This window comes from Haemaphysalis longicornis, unplaced genomic scaffold (genome assembly GCF_048455015.1).
Source record: "Haemaphysalis longicornis isolate Haplotype H1 unplaced genomic scaffold, Haemaphysalis longicornis Haplotype H1 scaffold_2, whole genome shotgun sequence".
NCBI lineage: Eukaryota > Metazoa > Arthropoda > Arachnida > Ixodida > Ixodidae > Haemaphysalis > Haemaphysalis longicornis.
The window spans coordinates 80,476,237-80,496,639 of record NW_027526295.1 but is presented as its reverse complement, the minus strand read 5'-3'; the positions used below and the strand labels follow the sequence as shown (position 1 = coordinate 80,496,639).

The following is a 20,403-nucleotide window of genomic DNA, read 5'->3' as shown; positions in this document are numbered from 1 at the left end:
GTCGGATGCAGGGAGCCTATGCCGATATTGTATCGTCGGTTTTACCACCAGTGCTAATCTCAATTTCTAGCACAATGTTTATACGCACTATCGACCCTTCGCTCGCATGTGTAAAATTGTTTTTAAAGCAAAGCTTTTTACCTCTACCCTCGAAGGGTTCTTTCGCGACCGTTGGTGTCACCAGAAAACTCCAGCGAACAAATAAAAGAATGTACTGGCACCGCCGGGAATCGAACCTGGAGAGAGAGAGAGAGAAAGGACTTTATTGAGATTCCTGCGGTCGGGGACGGATCAGGCCGCGCAGGGCTTCACCGTCCCGTAGTCTTCGTTCACCGCGGCGTCGGGCCGACCCCGAGGACTGCGTCCGGTCGGCGCGGGCTACTCGGAGTGCCACCGCGATCGCCCCTAGCCCTCGCTCCCGCGGGAGGAGGCCGAGAGGAGTGCGGGTTCCCCTTTCGCCGTTGCTTGCCCAGGGCAGCCTCGATACGCTGGATGGCCCTCAGCTGGCTTTCGCGCTCCGAGGAGCGGATCGAGTTCGTAACGTCCGGAGGGAGGATCGGCCTCCCGTCACTCGGGTCGTGCTCGTCGCATCCCCACATCAAGTGGGCCAAGTCCGCATTCACACGCGCACAAACACTGCACACCGCGTCTTCGTACATGTCCGGGCACACGTGGCGCGCGAGCGCCGGCGTTAGCACCGTCCCGGTTTGCAACTGTCGTAGAAGCACTGCCTCCCTCCTCACGTGCCCCGGGTGGGGCGGAGGGTAGGCCTGCCTCTCTGTCCTGTACCAGCACAGCGTCGCACCGTACGTAGTCAGGGGTTCTGCGTCGTTGTCCTCTTCGTCGTCGTCGGCGTCCGTCGCTGGCGCGGCCCGGCACGCGGCGAGATCACGGGCCGCAGCGTCGGCTGCCTCGTTGACGTTTCAGTGGCCGTTGCGGAGCTCCCGTCCCATGTGGGCCGGGAACCACCGTACGGTCGTTGCGATGTTCGTGCGAGCTCCCTCCCTGATGCCGGAAAGGATGCGCATCGTCGTCCTGCACACCGTGCCCCTGGCGAAGTTGGCGATGGCCGACTTGGAGTCGCTGAACACCGTCCTCGTCCCGGGGTGGAGCAGGGCCAGTGCGATCGCCGCCTCCTCCGCCTATCTGGCGGACTTGGCGCGCACGCTGCCCGAGCTCAGCAGTTCTCCCGTGGCGGCACGCACCGCCACCACCGCGTAGGTGTCTTCCTTGTCGCGACGTTTGGAAGCGTCCACGTACACGGCGTCGCTCCTCTCGTTGTACTCTTTGGCGAGCGCGCACGCCCGCGCCATTCTCCGTTCCGGGTTCCGTCCCGGCGCGACGTTCTTCGGGAGCGGCGGCACCACCAAGCTGTTGGCGATATCGTCGCGCAGCGGGACCAGCTCGTCCTCCTCGTCGAAGGGGCAGCTCAGTCTTACGCGCTGCAGCAGCCTTCTGCCCGTCCGGGTCGACCCCAGGCGTTCCAGTTGCGACGTTCTCTGCGCCTCGCTGATCTCCGAGAGCGTGTTGTGCACTCCCAGAGACGCGAGGGCCGCGAACTAATAGACTAACAAAGCGAGAGCCCGTTGTCTTACCGATTTAGCTACGAGCCCACGTGAACACTGGGAAGATAGGTGGTGTACTCACCAAGCACATCTACGGGTTTACCATCTGCGTTCTCGCTGAATGCCACGTGAAAGCGTCATGCAAAATTACAAAAATTAAAGGAAGCTCACACCAATGCAAGGCATCTCCCTTCTAGTACGCCAATGTGCTAAAGCCTGTGGCCTTCAGTGTTCACGTAAACAATCACAGCTCCTTGTCGTCCGCCCGCACGCCAAATCAAGGAATACATTCAAATACTCTTTAATGGCCAGGCCATCACTACAAGCCCCAGCATCAAGATCCCGTGCCTACATCTCGATGCTAACACCAAGAGTGGCGTCTCCTTGCAGCGCCTCAAAAACAGCATTAATCAAATCATACACATGATCAGGCGAGTTGCCACCAAGAATCGAGGAATAAAGAAATCCGGTACCTTTCGAATAATTGAAGCTTTTGTCCTCTCGAGAGTCACTTACGTCAACCCGCTGTCTTCTTCTCGACAAGGAAGACATAGCGATGCTTTATATGATGATTAGAAAGGCGGTCGAGCAGGCCATTGGTCTTCTCATGAGTGCGTCCACACAGAGGCTGCTTAGCATGGAGCTCCACAACACGGTGGAAGAGTTGATAGAATGCCACCTTTCTAACGAGAAGGTCCGACTCAGAACTGCGGTGGGTAACCGCATGCTTCAGCAGATTGGCTGGGCAGCCCAGAATGTCACTCCGCTTGACGTACTCCCAGACTCTTGGCGACTAAAACTAAAGATGCTCCCTTTGCTTAGAAATATGAACTCCTCACTTGACGAGGGTAACCGAAAAGCACGGGCTCAAGCGCTAAACACCACCCTCGGTGGGGATCATGCAGTTATCTACACAGACGCCTCCAAACATCGAGGGCAGCAATACGCCATCATCGTGGCTACCTCCAGAACCAACCTCCTCGCGTGTACCTCGCTTAGGACCCAAGAAATGATGGCAGCAAAAGAGGCAGCCATCACCTTGGCTCTCACGCAACCAGGGGTTTGGAGGGTAGTCGCCGATTCCCAGCAAGCCTACTGGAATTACCAGTCGGGTTCGGTTTCCAGACTTGCACTGCGCGTGCTAAAAAAACCACTCCCCAAACGGTTCCATGCAGCTCATCTGGACACCTCATCATGCCTAAATGGAGGGCAACAAATACGCCCACCCAACAAGCCTGCGCGTTTACCTGCCATGCTATGGAGCTGCACGAGGACAGTCACCCGCTTGTCACGTTCAGGGAGATAACCCAGCTATATCGCCTTCTGAGACAGACCGTACCTTCGCCTTACCCTGACCTTTCCAGAGAACGACAAACTACCCTACGGCTCATACAATCCGCGCCCCTTCCCACAGCCTACGCGTCTTCACTTAATGCATCCGAATCGCTACAACGCTGAATGTAAATTTTTCTTAGAAGTAGGAACACTCCGCCCCATAATCGGGGTGTGTGACTTTAGCCCTGAGCACCCTCCTCTCTTTCCGTCAACTACCCAACAAGAGCAATGGGAGATGCTGCTGTCCAGGCCCTCTCTACCTACCCAGCTTCAGCGGGTGGCCAGAACACAGGCCGCGTGGACTGCATATGGGCCCCACAGAAGAAGGAATCACTCCCCAGGGCTGCACTCTGGGCAGTTCAGAAATCTGAACAGAAGTATTTCTTGCTCCTCTTTCTGCTTCTCTGCCGCTAATCTTGTCGCCTGCGTCCGCGGCGCAGATACGGAGAAGTCAGGTCGTCTAACACCGGGTTGGAGCTGACTTTAATTTTATAAAAAAAAGTTTCCACTCTTCCGCTACACCTATACAACTCAACCAAACACCGTTCATGCATCGTGCATTGATTTAACCTTACCAAGAATATCTCTTTGAAGTAATAAATGGTGTGGGTAGGTGAATTTCACTTCTCTCTGGTTTTACTATTTGTAGAGCGATGTGAGTGAATTTAAGTGACGTAGCATGGGTAATCGTTATGAGTGCCGTTTACAGCTTTGCTTTCCAACCACATTCACGGGGTGGATTGGCGCGATTTTTTTTACATTCGCGCAGGCGGCAACAAGGTCCGTCCAGCGGCCTGCGTCGACTCATATTCGCAGGCAGCAGCGATTCGGGTGCCGGCCGCCGCGTCGCCCGAAAGTGCTGGTGCCAGGTCACTCCGCGGCGGTCAGCGTAGAGAACACTTAAACAGGCCGAAATTACCTTTCTAGTTCCGGTTCTATTATTGCGTTCCTACAGGTAGCGGTCCTGAGGAAACACACCTCTTCTGCCCTGCGCGACTTGCAGCGCGCGAGCGGGAAAAATGTCACCACTGCTGCGGCTGCCCCATGGCGAGGCCGACGCGCGTCTCGTGTAGCGGAAGATTTCTCGCGTGTGTGCTCTCTTGAACATTATGGCGCTGCAAAAGGGACGCCAAGAACACCAGGATGAATCGCAGAAGTCTGAATGCTGAAGGATAGGACTTGTGTCGTGCGTGAACTATGCTTGATGACAGACTGCCTTGTCTGTGTTATTTTGCACAACAGTGTTTCTCTGCGTACATCGCGTTCGCAGACGTAAGGCGAATAAAGTGTTCAAGTGATAAACGAGCTGACGTCGTTACTGTACAGGCGGCGTATGCGGGCAGCGTAGCTGCACTGGCTGCCCGCCAGTAGCAGCGGAGCTGGCTCAGTGGAGGCAGCGGAGAGGCGGTTGCCGGGTGGGAATCGGGGGTAAGCGGGGGGGGGGGGGTGAAAACCGCGACCGGTGAGTCACAGCGGAATGAGAGAGTGAAAAGATCACCTCTCCCCCACGCAAGCTGCGCCCCTTCGCATTGTTGCCATGAGACGTAAACCGCCTCTAAGGCCAACAAGGCGACGGCGTTGCTGTGGCAATAACAACGCAATAATGTTTCCTCGCGCTCACCAGGGGAGAATATGGCATTAGCACCGGAATTAGCCCGTGCGCTGGCTTGAAGGTTAAGACACCGCCTCCTAGTTATACTTGGCATTGCGGCATATTGACGGTGAACGCGCATCCGTGGCGGCTTAATGCACGTTCCCACTGGCGATTATCCTCGTCGCGCGACGTTGCGCCACGTCGCAAAGCGATGAGCCGGCCGTCGCTTTTGGTCGCTTTGTGACGGCGGAGCAGCAGATCGCTCTCGGACCGAATTCCGAACAAAAACTGGCACTGACCAAGAATGTTTAAAACCCAAAAAACACGTTTTAGCTCAAATACGGATGGCTTGTTCACAATGAAAAGTGGGCGCGAAAGTGATCCGGTTATGTTTGCTTCACGATGTGATGTAATCAACGTGCGTACACGTGTGGGACGTTGCCGTCATTCCGATTAAGTGTGTGATCAGTGGCCTGGATTGTCAGGGGTTCAAGATAAAGCCGTGAGGTGCGATTCTTCTCTTTCCCGAATATTTTCGATTGTCCAATATGATGGCTCCACTTTCAGACAGCAGCCCGTACGAACGCCTCGAGAAGGACCCTACACCGAAGCTGCAACGGGATTTTCAAAAGCTCCTCTCTGACGTATTTCGTTTCGTATTGCCACACGACAAGTCCCTCTACTACCGCCTGCTGTGTCATAACGGTTCTGCCCCGGCCCTTTACGGATTACCCAAGATCCATAGGCCAGAAGTACCAATGCGCCCCTTTGCGGAGAACACTCGCTCCCCCCTCCAAAAGCTGTCCGGGTACCTGCATCGCGTGCTGCGTCCACTTGTACCTGCATCGCGTGCTCCCTCCTTCACTGTGGAGACTTCATAGACAAGGTGGGGCATCGCCCTGGAAGATGGTGAAATTCTGGTGTCTTTTGACGTGCAGTCCTTGTTCACGAGTATACCAACGGACTTGGCAGTTGACGCATGCCTCGCAGACCTCGAAAGAGACACAACTCTGCCAGAGCGCACGCCTATTGAAGTCCCGGATTGGCGGCGGCTCCTGAGGTTCTACCTCGAGAACACGTACTTCACTTTCGAGCGCACGTTCTACAAGCAGGCACACGGAACAGCGATGGGCGCAGCCGTGTCAGTCACAACAGCAAATCTTACGATGAAGTCGCTTGAGCAACGTGCACTGAATTCGTTCCGTCCGGCGCCCAAAACCTTCCTACGTTACGTAGACGATTGCTTCAGCGTGATCAAAGAGGATGCACTGACTGCATTCACAGCGCACCAGAACAGCATGGATGACGCAATCAGGTTTACCGTAGAGGAGGAGCAGCACGGCGAGCTTCCGTTCCTGGGCGTCCTGGTAAAGTGCGAAAGAAAATCCTTGACGTTCAGCGTGTGCAGAAAGAGCACCCATACGGGTCGCTACCTGCATTTTAAAGGGGCCCTGAAAGGCGTTTTGAGCACACTAAATGAAGTAGCGCAATCGTTAGATTGGGTCTTCAAGGACATCTGGGCCAAGTATTACTCTTTTACGCACAGCGGAAAGCTCACACTTTTGTTGCAAAGTTTGTCGCTTTTTTCTCACCCTTTTGTTCTTGTTTTTGGACGCCGCCATCTTCACATGTCTACATCATCGATTCCCAGATGTTTGTCATGAGCTAGACAGCCTGCTATTGGGCGGCTTTTGCACGCACTTCCGGCAAAGAGATGAGTCGTCTGCTCAGCGTCGGCTCGCCGGCTGATCTGCCAGCGGATTGTCGGAGTGCTTGGACATTTTACGGCAAACGAAACAAGCGTAAACAAACGCTTAACCGTTCGTATTGAATGCAACACAGGCATTACACGACATGGATATTCTCTTACCTGAGTACGTCTCATAAAGAAAGCGTTGAAGCCCCGTGGCACTTCTTTCGTGCAATCGCAGAGAACGCCCTGAGCCGAATGCCCGGGTTTGACGGATACATTTTATTCCACTTCAAAAAAATCTAGAGATGCGTTCCGAACGAACACAACGTCACAACATGCGTTGCAAGTCTGAACCGCGATTGACAGACGATGGGTTGCCTCCTCCTACCCGTCGTGAATTTGGCACTCACCTCGCGCGCGGTTGCGGGGACGAACAGCAAGTCACTTAACTCTGGCGCGCAAGCCGAGATGGCTTTTAGCCACGCACACTGTACATACCACATGCGAGGTTGAGTCGTACGTCGCTCGAGAAAGATAATCCAGACCATGGGAAGCACTATCCACCCGCAGAAGCACAACGTCGCATTTCATCGCGAAACAATTTAAAGGCGTCCACAACACACACACCATGGCCTCCTGTAATGCCAAACGCATCTCACACTTCCCAATGGGAGTGAGTGGTACGCCTGCAGTGCCCAAATGTCGCGAGGTGGGGCCCCGAGCTGAATCGGGATCACGCAACCGTAACTGACTTCTGGGGCGGTTTGTGCCTTGTTGCCAAGGCAACCGATTTTTGAGATTGTCAAAGAAATGGCGCTCGCTCAAGCGCTAGAAAGCTCAGAGCCGCGCCGGAGCATGTTTTGCCAACGTTGCCGCTCTCCACCACGCGTCGCCCCAAGATGAACTGGTCACATGATTGAAGCGTTTTGTGCACGGGTTCTGTATCGGTTTAAAATCTCTGTTTCACATGCCGCCAGCAGGAATTACCACCACCGCCAAATAAGACCCGGCACCAGCTGGGCCACATCTGATACGGCGCTTTTTGGATAAACAGTGCGCGGTGCATGAGGGACATGAGGGACCGAGCGCACGATCCTTCCCGAGCGGCTGCGAGTTCGCCGCCGATTAAAAGTCACGTCCTGCCCTGCAGCAACGCACACCGCGAAAGGGCAAGGCCAGGCCGCCGCACAAATGCGGCCAGATTTTGTGTTCGCTTTTCCAGCCTTGAGCGGAGTGAGGGATTCATGGTGTCAACAAAGCTTGCCCGTAGCAGACGGCAGTATGAGCAGCGCGATAGCGGAAGTACGTCACCGCCGAGGAGCGCAGCATCACGGGAGGGAAGGCTGGCGTGCCGTCAACAGCGGAGAGTAAGTTGAAAGGAGGAGGAAACGCGGCGCGACGATAATGCGCGGTTTTTTATTTACGATTTCTCAGATAATACTCATCGCTTTAACAAAATTCTTGCGGGAGGAGAATGCTAATACATTGCCTTATTTGGTTACATGTACATCCATGCATCGGCGGAAGGTATTTCAGGACCCCTTTAGGTCTATGAACCCTGCCTCGCACAAGCGGTCTGTAATCACCTCGCTTGTAAGCCGTGCAAAAAGGGTTTGCAAGAAACCGGAAGATGTCGCCGCCCACATACAGCCCGTGCATCGGGACCTTTCTGCAAGTGGCTACCCTGACTCATTTGTGCCCTCCGTGGAACGTCAGCTAGAACGTCCGGCGCTGTCCGGCAAAACGCGTCCCAATCGTCGTGCTCCGATACCCTTTGTTCCAGGAATTAGCGAGGAATTGGCGGGTGTTCTGGGCCCCTGCAGTGTACAGGTAGCGCATGTGCCAACTCAAAAGTTACGGCACTCCCTGGTGAACGTGAAGGACAAGCTAACAGAGGAAAAGTTCCAAGGCGTTGTCTATAGGATTCCCTGCTAGACTGCGACCGAAGCTATGTCGGGGAGAAAGGAAATTTTCAGCAAAGGCTCAAGCAGCACGTGATTTATTGAGCAAAACGAGTCACAGCTACGGTAAAGGTACAGCAACACTATGTTTGCTCACACTTGACGAGATATTTCGGTACATTTTCCACAGCCACATCTTCTTCATATTCAGATATGCGTTGCAGGAGAACTGCAGTCAAAAGGAGGAGTGAAGTTGGAAAAACTTTATTTAACACAAAAATCGAGCTAATTAGTCCAGGACAAGAGAGTGCGAGTAATTTTCTTCAATTCATAGAACGCATCCCGAATAGACCAGGATTTGTTCTTTATGCGTGGGAGGGCTGGAAAACAAAAAATAGCTACCTAGAAATATCCATGGGTTAGAATTTCTTGTATTCTATGCGCATATACTATTCATTGCGTGCACTAGCGAGTACATCTAGCCTTCAACACAGCAATCATGTCATAATTGTTCAGGTTCAGGGTCAGTTCGGTATGATAAGGATGGTTGCGATAGGAATTCGAAGCACAAAGCCGCCTTCAAGTACTGCAGACAACGCTGTCTGGGGCGCGATCGTGGTGGCGTAGCACAAACCTTCTTCTTGTATTTGCATGTGAATAAACAGCGCACGCTGCGGATATGCACCTTTTTGCACGCAGCCATAACAAAAGACAATGTGTGAAGAAGGAGATGCATGCCGTGCACCCTGAAGAAAATATCTGCAAGATCTTTGGAAGCCCCCCAAGCATCCTCACACCTACTAACATACGTTTGTGACGGTGCAGAAAAATAATGCGTTGGGCCCAGAAAAAAACATTTATCTGATACAACTCAACAACAACGAGAGAAATAAAAGACTGCCGCTTTAGCTCCTGTTGTGTGATGCGCGGTAGGGGCCCGCAGCTTGGCGCGAAGCATGAGACTCTTGAGTCTTTATAAGAGCATCTAAAATACTCAAGGGAAGTCTGCGCATTTTGAATACTTATTGAAAAGCTCTATAAGCTAGAAAGGACGATTTACACGCGATCTTCTCACCGATGCTCTAAAGAAAATTGTTCTCTTTGTCATCATGCGTTGCATACTTGGGGAGGGGGGGGGGAGGGGTTGCAGCTGGAAAAAATAAATTATGTACTAGAAATACTCTTTTTAATGCTCTAAAGCATCAAAGCGGGAGATTTCTAGCATGAGCACTGCTGCCCCTCACAAGCGGACAGTAGCACACGACAGCGGCGCGAGTCCCTAAGCCGACGTCAGAACCAGGGGGCGCCACTCAAACATGTCACCGCCAATAGTGGAACCGAGCGTGGGGAGCCTTGCAAAAGTTAGGGGAGCCCAAACGCAACACACTCGCGCGCGGCGAGAAAAGTGCCTTTCCCAACAGCTGATTGATTGATTGAGGGGTTTAACGCGCCGACGCAACGCAGGCGATGAGGCGCGCCGAAGTGGAGGGCTCCGGATTAATTTTGACCACCTGGGGATCTTTATCGTGCGCCGAAATCTCGTACACACGGGCGTTTTTGCTTTTCGCCTCCATCAGAAAAGCGGCCGCCGCGGCCGGGAATCGAACCCGCGACCTCGTGCTCAGCAGCGCAACGCCTTAGCCACTGAGCCACCGCGGCGGGTTTTCCCAACAGCTAACAGCCGGTTTGTGCTGCTCAGATGTTGGGAACTTTAGGGTGAGCATCCAGGAAAATGTTTGGCAGCTGCTATCACTGCGATTGCGAATGACAAAACCTAACACAGTTTTTTACCACACTGTCACCCCCTTTCTCGCATGGTGACAGTATTTTCAGGGCGAATGCCGTTTTACCGGTCGGCACAGCGTTCATTCTCTCGCGCAGGTCGCTCCATTTTTCGGTCTTTCTTCGCGTTCTCTGCTGCTTCGGGGTCGAACCTCCGCGGCGGTTCGGCGAGGCGCAGCATCGGGGTACATATTTAGCCAGCGCTTTCAAAATCACCTTGGATGAGAATTCCACGAATAATTTCTCACCTCACTATAGTCTATCCTCCCGTATGTTTACCTTTTCTGCGACTGGTTTGATTACAGAGACCGCCGACGAGGGTTGCTACCTCGGTCCTGGACCCGCGCCGGTCCAGCCGCCGTTTCGGCAAGTTTCACGGCTTGGACCATCGCTTTTTTTAGCATAAGGAATTACAATTCCTAACACAAGTTTTCACCTCACTATTACCCTCTTTCTTGCATGTAAAGCTTTTTTTTATTTTAATGTATCATACTAGCGAGTTCCAGCTGCCTCGGCCTGCGCTAATTCGTGTTGCTTCGTACCCCGTGCGGCCAGGCAGAGATGGTGAGTCGTTTCGTTCCGCGTGCAGAACCGCTTCGTGCAATGTTTCCAGCCTAATTCTTTTTTTTTTTTTTGCTAACGACGCGCGAAATCTATACACTTAGCTAGGCTATCATAGTAGCCCACAACATTCCAGAAAATGAGCAAGACTTTAGTGGAACCCAGAGCGTTGTGGTCCCTAATTTTTCGAAACCCCCCGTATTAATGGATCAGAAATTCAGGGCACCTTCGTTTTTGGTCCTGTTGCTACGTGCAAGTAGCATCGAGACAGCCGGCATTACTATTGAAGATACGGGAGCTCAGGAAGGCAATCTATAGATCTAGGACTCGTTTCAGTAAATTACCTAAAAACACAATAGCATATGGGCACAAAAATACGCGAGCAGACAACTCAAGATAATAAAGATTAATAAGGTTTAGATTACACGCCTGTTTAATTAGGAACTTCGCCCACAAGAATGGGAAATAGCGAAGCGGCAGTGAACATCGCTGGCCGTCTTCCGAATATGATGCTACTTCCGGTCGCTGCCTCTCGGTATCTTGCTCTTCCGGCAATGCGGGAGTAGACATTGGGCAGAGCGTAGAGTCAACTTTACCGACGAATACCGCTGTCCCCAAGCTAGAAATGACAACCAAATTACAGACATGAACTAACCAATGTATTATTGCAAAACATATATTTTTACCCCATTCTAAAACCACTTCAGTAGCCCTTTATGCAGCCGTGCGGTGTAATTTTCTTCTTGGCTACTTTGTTGTGTTCTTTTATTCCGAGGCACATCAGCCTCAGTATGGTCCTGCATGTGGGCCAAGTCTCGCTACCAGCAGCGCTCTGCAGCGCCAGCCGCGGATGATATCGCAAAAATGAACTGGACATTCAATAGCGTGTGCATGCGGAGCACGCATATATGCGCGTTGTTTAAATGTGCAACAACTCCCAACGTATCACGATTTTATTCACATGATACACACATTTTCGCCCGTATTCACGTCTCCTAATCATATGTCACTGCCTACGTATGCCACCTGGCCACCCCAGTAGCCCCTACTAGCGCTGCTAGCGTTGCTGGTTATCAGGAGTCGTGATTAGTGTTTAGTAGCGGCGAATACACACCCCGCGACTAGAAAAATTTCAGTAGCGCTTGGGGCTTGTTTTGGCAGTGACTTAAAATTTCTGCCGTGACTATTTAGGCGAACACTTTCACGGCAACTCGCACGACGTTCTCTGGGAATCTGTCAACGAACCTGAACCTTGCCACCGTTGGAGGACCGTGGGACATCCCCTACTACGACAATTTATAACAACGGCACGGCTCCCTTTTCTCTTTCTCAACCTCCAAACTGCGATACGTGCGAACATGTCGCATAGCTAAGAAAACCATGGCCAAAGCACGCTTCAAGGCGGATGCGCACCGGCAAAGAATGGACGGCCCCCGAAGCAACAAGCGCGGTGCGCGTGAGTACGTTTCCCTTTTCTTTTTTTATTTTAACGCGCAAATGAGCATCCAACCTACTTAAACAAGTATCTTGAACAATTTGTGCACGAATGTGATGACTGACATCCCCGTGCTCCGGAAAAAAACATGCTAGCAGATGACGGCGATCAACCGAGGTTAGAAGAAGAGAAAGAGGAAGACCACAGAAAGGCGGGGCGAGAAGCACGAGAGGGGTGTGTGTGCCTGCGGAGCTAGCGGCCACGCAGCGCTGCAGGACGGGGGCGAAAATTGCGCTCCAGAGGTGGTTCCGGATCGAGTCAAGGGCGTGTTTACGCAGAGCACCGAGAACTGTCTCAGGAGCTAGCTATTTCGGAGGTCCCGCTGCTGCCACTCGGGGTGCCTGTTCCCGTTTGCGTTCCGTGCCGAAGTTCGGGGACGAGGCCTAGGCTGGCCAGGCACGCGGGTGAAAGTCGTGTGTTCCAAGCTGCGGCCACCGCAGCTCTCCCGTCTCCCGGTGTACACCGTCGCCACGGGGAAACGCCTTCGCCCGCTTCGACACGTCTTTGGGCCCGCAACACGATCGACACTGGAATTCGAGGCGACTCTTCGACGGTCCATCGACTTCACGCCGTCACAGCATGGAACGGGCCATGACGTGAGCGCGTCGTTTCTTTTCCCCGCATTGAACTCGTAATCGGACTTATGTTTTTTTTTTGCTTCGCATTGCGCCTGTACTGCAGTTTGTTGCCGTACAGATCCCTAGTCTATGTGTTTTTGTTTCCGCATCAGAATATGTTTTTGTCTCGTCCTCATGACATGGCGTTACTTTTCGTCGACCTGCCTCCCCGAGTCGCATTCCCGCCTGCTTAACACGCGGCCTCACAACGATACAATTTTCGCACGATAGAAATTTATGCAGTGTTCCCCTAACAGGTGAATTCAAAGAAATTTGTCGTCTACGTCGCTGCAGTATGATACAACAGCCCCACCACCCAAATGACAATGAAAAACGGGAAAACCAAAACAATGTTTCCTTTCTGTGTTACCGGGAGAAAAACGTGTTCAGGGTCAGTTAAGAGCTTACCTAATTGCAGTGCGAAAAACACTCCTTAAGATATGGGACACACGTACAAACACTTTCTGAGGCTTTTGTTCGGTCATCAAAACTGCATACAAAAATATTCCGAGGTAGTTACGCCTCAAAGAACGAAGAACCCTAAAAACGTATCTATAGTGTCCTGACAAATGTGTTCGACAAGGAAATAACGCTAAATTTGGCCCGAACGCTGCACGATACTCCATAAACATGATTCACGAGGAAAGAGAAAGAAACCCAGTGAATTTTTCAATAAAAAGTAAATGTTCTACCACGTACAAAAACAAATTAAACACCACGCTCCCATCAGGAGTAAAGACATAAAATTAAGGGGTAAAGCTCACATACAGAGACAGCATTTTACAACACAAAAACTTACGATTTTACCTTTCACCAAACTGGACGTTCGCCTGAGTGTTCAAGTAATCGAAGCAATGACGAGCTCAGAATCTGCTCTTACGAGAAGGCTTTTTTAAACCACTGCCACCCACACCACGCCATCCGAACACCAAATTAGAGTGGGCATTTTCTTCGCCTGCACTAAATTCTTCTGCTGACTGTTGTTTCAGATAGACGGACCTGCTTTAGGATGTGCGCGTTAACCCCAACGATTATTACCTCCAAAGAACTAACAGCCTGCAAAAAGAACACCCTGAAGAAAAAACGTAGACGTAACACCTTAACAAAAGTGGCAATGTGGCTTCTAACCGCAACAGCATAAAAAATTCAAGCCGTTCCACTCAATGTGAAAGCTGTCGGAAGTGCAGAGCAGTGATTCGCCATAATGGGCTGTAGCGCCGTTATCCGCTCAGTGCTACCACCCAATACAAATAAAATTTCCCGCCTGCGCCCTGCTCGCGCTTCATGTCGGAAACTGCGCCAGTGGAAGTTCTGTTCTTTTTGTGCTTGCTTTTCCTCCCGCACGTGCCGGCGTTGCACTGCCACTTTTTTTCACTTACTAGCGTAATACTCAACTTAACGAGCGTTCCTACCCGGTTAATGAGGTGTATTTTGCCTCAAATGTACCTAGAGTTTTCTTTCCGCTAAACAACGGGGAGACGTTTGGCAAGGGCCAGCGGTTTAAGAGTTTTTAACACTTATGACTATATAAACCGCTTGGCTTTCGAAGCCTCTGGGTTACGCCGCGGCGACAGCTGCTACGAGGGAAAGCCGTGTGGCTCTACTTGGGTCGAGCGAGCGAGCTACGACGACAAGGCGAGCCCCTAAAGTGATCTGCACTTATAATTTCCTTCTCTCTTGAAGCATGACACAGCACTCTAACAGATAGGCCCACAAAGCTCCGTCTGCAGCACTGGTAGTTATGGTAGACCGAGCATCGCTTCTGATCAGCCTGAAGATGGACTCGCCCTCCGGTTCCAAAAACACGTAAAAACGTGCCTCACTTCACAGAAGCAAGGGTACGTCGCTTAGGATGTGTTGTAGACAGAAAGAGTGAGGGCACGTTGAGAGAGAGTGCTCGGGTCATCGCGGGTCTCCTTTTTTTTCTGAATGTTTTAAATCAAAGATTGCTACCTCTAACAGCCAACGGTTTCGTCATGGTGTGCAGGGTTACCAGAGTGGGCTATTACTAGCCACATTGGGCTACTTTCGGTTCTAGTTGGTGTCGAAGTTTTGCTTTTGGCTATGTTGCTATATTTGGGCTACACTGCCGTAACCTTCCAGGCCGCTACCACCCCATTCCCCCCTTACAACGTGTCTCCAGCAAACTGACGGCACTAAGGAGGGGGCAAGTGCCAAACCTATTTTCCGGCGTCTTTGCCCGCTTTCCACATGCACGCTTTTCATACACTAACAATAACCAAAAAGCAAAGGTCTGGTTCGCGCTTCCTCTTCGTGAACTTAGCGCATTTCGGAGTTCAGGGCTTTGAGGCGAGGGGGGGGGGATCTTTTGGCCGAAGCAAGCCGGACTTGAAGAAACCAGCCTTGCAGCGACGATTCGACTGACCACAGTACTATGCGCACGCCAACCAACCCAGCAAACCATGAAGTACTGATTAGGCAATGGAACAGCAGGAGTTTCAGGAACAACAGAGGCCTCCTAACAAGATACATACAAGCAATGCAACGAAAACCAGGCATAATAATATTACAGAAGACAATGGGTTCACGAAAGATAGCAGGGTATAATATATACGAGCCGCAAACAACCCAAGTGGAGGTAGCGATCGTTGCAACCCTAGTCAGCAAAGCCCTCACTGCACAGCAAATGACCGAATACGATGAACAGCACTTCAGTGCCATTACAATCAAAGTACTTCTGCAACCAATGCGCACGGGCAAAAAGGGGTGTGAACTGTACTTAGCGAACGTGTACAGCCCACCGAGAGCATACAACGCGGACTTCAAACAACTTTTAGGAGACAGTACGCATAAGGGTACTGTCAGCATTATAGTTAGGGGCTTTATTGCACAACACCCTGCATGGGGGTACAAGAAAACTACCGCCAAGGGAAGGAAACTGGAAAGGCTGAAATGCAACTCTGGGTATACGATCCTCAACGATGCCAAAGAATTCACCAGGGAAGGCAACTCTGTCGAAAGAGATACCAACCCAGACTCCACGGTGTACAAGGGAGCCTACAAGTGTAGCTGTACGAACACACGGGAAACACTAACGAGTGATCATTTCATTATTGGGACCCACTTAAGTATTCGAGCACTCAATGAAGCGAGAAAGTCCGTCCGTATCACGAATTGGCACAAATTTTCGCACAGCAAGGATCAGGAAATACCCCTTGAGGATCTCGATCAGTGTGTAGGACAACTGCAAGTGCGAATCGACAAAAATGCCGCAGAAAGCCAAGCCAACGTACCATTCCCCGATGTAGACGCCCATCTTCTACATCTATGCGAAGTGCGGCGTGAACTTGTTAAGAGGTGGATTGCTTTTGCTTTAGCAGCAAAAGTCACGTGAAAAACTTTCGTTCACTGAGGACACCCCTCACAAGTCCGAAGTGACCGTAATCGCAAGAAATGGGATAAACACAGTTTCTCCTTCTCCCACTCTCCGCACACGAAAATTCCACCCTGCGTTTATATATTTGAAGTTTTATTGCTGCATGACTTCAATGTATTTTTCTTGGACTTTCAGAGGATTAGGCAACAATTTATTAGCGTCTTTTGCAGGAAGAGATGATGATTTTATGGTATCTCAATAGCTGACCAAAAATTTCGAAACGTCAAATGCTCAACTGTCCGCCGCATATGCGGTTTTACGTATTTATTACAGCCATATAAGCACACGAAATAATAGATGAAGCGGCGCGGAACCGCTGGGTGGGAAATTTCGCTATTATAGCTCTGTGTCGGAGCCCTCGTTCAGAACAAATTCACTGCGAACTTATATGCATTTACCGCCTGCTAACCAGCCTGCTAACAAGGCCGCAACAAGCTGCTCGTACATCACAGCAGCATGTAATCAGCTCGCTCAGTGTCGGCTTATGAAGACCCCGTAACCACAGATTTGTATCCACAAAAAAAGAGAAGAATAATCTGCGAAGAATACAAAACTTTGAACATGTCTTCCAAGTTGTGTCAATCTACGGCTCGGCAGTAAGGCGACACCATTCTATAAGCGCCCCGTTTGATTTAGAGGTTTACCCCAACTATATAACATTTGTGCATGGCATTGGTGCAGTATACATTAGTTATACACGGAAATAACGTTATGACAGGCGCTTCTGCAAAATTGCGTTCACGGCTTCTCAAGGGGGTCGGCGTGGCTGGATCAACCCAGATTGCGGGGTCTGCCCCAGCTGGAGCTGCGGTCGTCCGGCAGACTCGGCTATCCGGAGCCTATATTGTTCGTTCTCTTTGCTATCAAGCCACAGCTTCTCAAATATACATTTTGCACGCGGAAATGCACGAAAAACCGCGTCCGATACGAGACTAACGGCTTTACCATAAACATTCTTTCGCGGTCAGAAAGCCCGCAGCTTGTCGTAGGAAGTTCGTGAACCTTCGAAACCTTCCGGTGGTTATTCGCGATTCATAAAACCGGATTCTCCTCCACATAGACTAGTGCGCTTGCCGGTTTCACTGCAATGTTATCCTCGTCCTGTGTTAAAGCGCAATTTCTCCCGAACCGCTCCTCCGAATCCTCGTCCTTACCCAATTAACACAACCCAGCGTTTCTGCTTTACATTATTAGTTGTATTCTACTGTTCTGAAATGCAGCGTAATTCCATCTGTTATTATCCTATAATTATATAGGCTGGTTTGCACTTAAGCATATCGCAAAATCCCCATTTCAAACCCAAGGATGGGGAATTTTGTTATAGTTTCTCTAGAGAACATTTATGTATGCATTTATTTCCTTCATTTCAGAAGGAGGTGCTAAGTTCATATTATTTTGCGGGTGGCGTATGATCGGCGATCCCGAATAGTTACAATGAGTTTCCTGAACCTGTTTGTTTAGATTTGTTATGGTTTTTACACTAACTATTCTGCGACCATCGAGGGCTGATTTTTCACTACTCATAGTGCCAGCGTGGAGCCTAATCCACGCTTCGACATCGTGGTGGAAGCTTTCAGTGGACTTGCAACTTATGCTGGAATTTACACAAGTGATTTAGCTACCGCTAAGTGGTACGTGTTACTTCACTCAACAGGGATAGCTACTATTCTGTACCAAGTGTTGCAAAGAACGTACGAATTCCTCGCTTTGGTTTGTTCACGGAAGAACATTTACCACGTTCCTTTTTTCTAGATACTCTCGGTAAAACAGATCATACCCGTTTTTCAAGCTGGGAAGACATTGAGCTCAGAGGTTAGGCTCAGCTTAGGGCTCAGAAAACAAGCTCCAGAGATATCATCTATAAGCTAAAACTTTACACGTGACCATCCACAACTTCTTTTGGTCATGAGTAGGGCGTTGTCTTGCTCTTTGCTGCTCTAGATCGCTGCCCTGGTTAAGTTTGAACGCCCGCGATACGATTGCCGTATGTGCCTAGCGTATTATGGCAAAGCTCTGGCGCTCGTGCCGACAGCTTAGGCACTGCTCACGTTTCCCGCCGGGACTTTCTGCACGTGCCGACTGATGCAGCCATTTTCAAAAACTCGGGAGTTATGACGCTTTTTAACGTTCGCCATCGGTTAGCGCCCTAATCTAGCGCACCATGATAGACCGCACCTAGATATTCGCCATCGGTGCCAGCTCGTTCCTGTATTTTGGCCGGTACAATACTATGGCGCTGTACAAATTTTTGACCTCAATTACGGCCTACAGCTCCCACTTTCTTCGTTAAGGGCATTAATAAATGCCTCATTGTTGAGGTAACAGCCGATGCTGAATCCGCGTGAGCCGAATTGGCATATCTTTTAAGGTAGAAACAATTATCAGTGGCCATTCTTCAATAAGTAAGTCACTTTCTTGAAGCACCTGTCCTTCACAACAAATATGTTTCGCGGGGGACACGGCCACCTGCGTGCAGCGAATGATATAATATTCATACTTTTGAAGCTGGAAGCCCTGTTTTGCGGATGACACATCTTTTTAACCATGGCCAGTGCAACCCTTTCCTGCGGAGTAGCGAGCCCAGAATAAGGTTACAAAAATATCTGCGATATCGGTCGTGTGCCTTGCGAGCAAAAAACGCTCAGTAAAAGGATTTGGGCATTTAGGCAAAATGCCCAAAAACAAAGCTTTAATATATGTGTCAGAAAAACAAAGTATAACGATACTTTACCACGAAGGGCCCTACAAGCACGAGTTTACTTTGGTACCTTTTATTTCTGTACGTAACTTCCACTGTCAGTTTTGAAACAAGAAAGTGTTACATTGCTGCTGAGACAGGTGTTTCGTGCTCTTGGGAACAGTGAGATTGCATATTTGTATTGGTTTTCACACGGAGATAGAGACCATTTCGTTTTGCACTCACGAAAGGAGGCTATTTCCGCCACAGGCAAGAAAGCCAAAACTGAAATTTTTCGCTCCTAGAAGGCTAGCCTACGTTTGAAGATGCATCGCAGGGTAGCATGCGCTTTAGGCTATGGGGCTAAATGAATCAATTGAAAGCATCCTAATTAACAATTTCTATGCCCTTCCAGGACAATAAAAATGGGGACGGCCAAGGGTTGGCTGAAATAAATAGCATTACGACCACAGCGCTTTTGAACGAGCAGACGGAGCACGTAAATACTTTTCAAAGTTACCATGCATTCTTTTATGGGTCTAAAATCCACGACTGTTCAGGACTGTTGAGATAATAGATAATGGTGTGTTTTCACTTACCAAGTGAAATCACGTCCAGGACGTACCCACTGAAGAGGCGACTGCTGTGGATGCTTATATTTAGAGACCTAAGCAAACAAAAAGAAATCGTTTATAACGTAGAAAAATCTGCATTCGAAGGCAAAGACTTCTGGCATTGCGGTATTACAGAAACCTTACCACTAGAAACATTGTTCCTAGTTATTGTTTCACTTAGCAGACATACTTGGTATTTAAAATGAGTATTCCATATGTTGGACACAATCTCTTCGCCAAACTATCACATACGTTGGCCATCCTGAAAAGTGTATCCGCGACATAAATCTATAACGAGAAATCCAAATAAACGGGTATTTTCTTTGTTGTTTCTTGAGCAAAAACAAAAGAAATTTCAAACCAATAGTTTTTGAGGTACATTTCGCATTTAAATTGTACACAGTGTATTTCTAAAGTACGTCACATGATTTTTAAAACACATGAGAGACACCAAGAAATATAAAGAAAGCCCTATAAGAACAACCTGAGACTGAATTTGATAGGTTCATTGTTGCCGTACGAAAGAAACTTATCTAAGCAAGCTTCACCACAAAATACAGAAAACAATTAAAATAGACATCAAAATATAGATCAAGCTCCATAACAGAGTCCTGCTACACATGTGTGGTGCCGGATACAACTGCAAAAACAGTAGCAGCCACTGCGCACACCGGACGCAATTTCCAACATACACTAACCTTGAAGGTTGTATATTATCCTTCCTAAGAGCAAATAAACTTTCAGATGTACTTTTGAGCGCTACAAAAATTGTCAGAATAAGGGAATACGGAAATTCGTAGGTGAAGGTGAACCATTCGTTCAGTATCGATTTCGGCATAGTGGAAGACGGACCGTCACATGACTACCACAAGCAAACTTCTTCAAGAGCAGTACTGTAATTTTCAAGAGACTGGGATAATTGCGTTCATTGTCGTCGTGCCTTCAGAAACAAATAGTCAGAATCAAATAGTCATAAAAATATTCAGCAAAATAAAACCATGGATATCAACGCTTAATTGTTCATTTGTAGTAAATGCTTCCACTGTCCGGCTCCATGAAACCAAGTTCTAGTAGGGGTACATTTCTGTGTATGTGGCGTGTAGCTTCGCAGCAAAGGTAGACAGTTGTACTGTCTATAAAGAATGTTTTGGCTAAGCAAGGACGATACGTCC

The 20,403-nt window shown here is 49.7% G+C and overlaps 1 long non-coding RNA gene across 1 annotated transcript in view; it reads right to left on the bottom strand.

Annotated features, from left to right (window-relative positions):
• The window catches only part of LOC144167211 (uncharacterized), a 102,959-nt gene that overhangs the window by 8,456 nt on the left and 74,100 nt on the right, over positions 1–20,403 (bottom strand). The window contains exon 5 of the long non-coding RNA XR_013321888.1: positions 19,217–19,284. This is a non-coding gene — a long non-coding RNA (uncharacterized LOC144167211). The remainder of the gene's footprint in view (positions 1–19,216; positions 19,285–20,403) is intronic.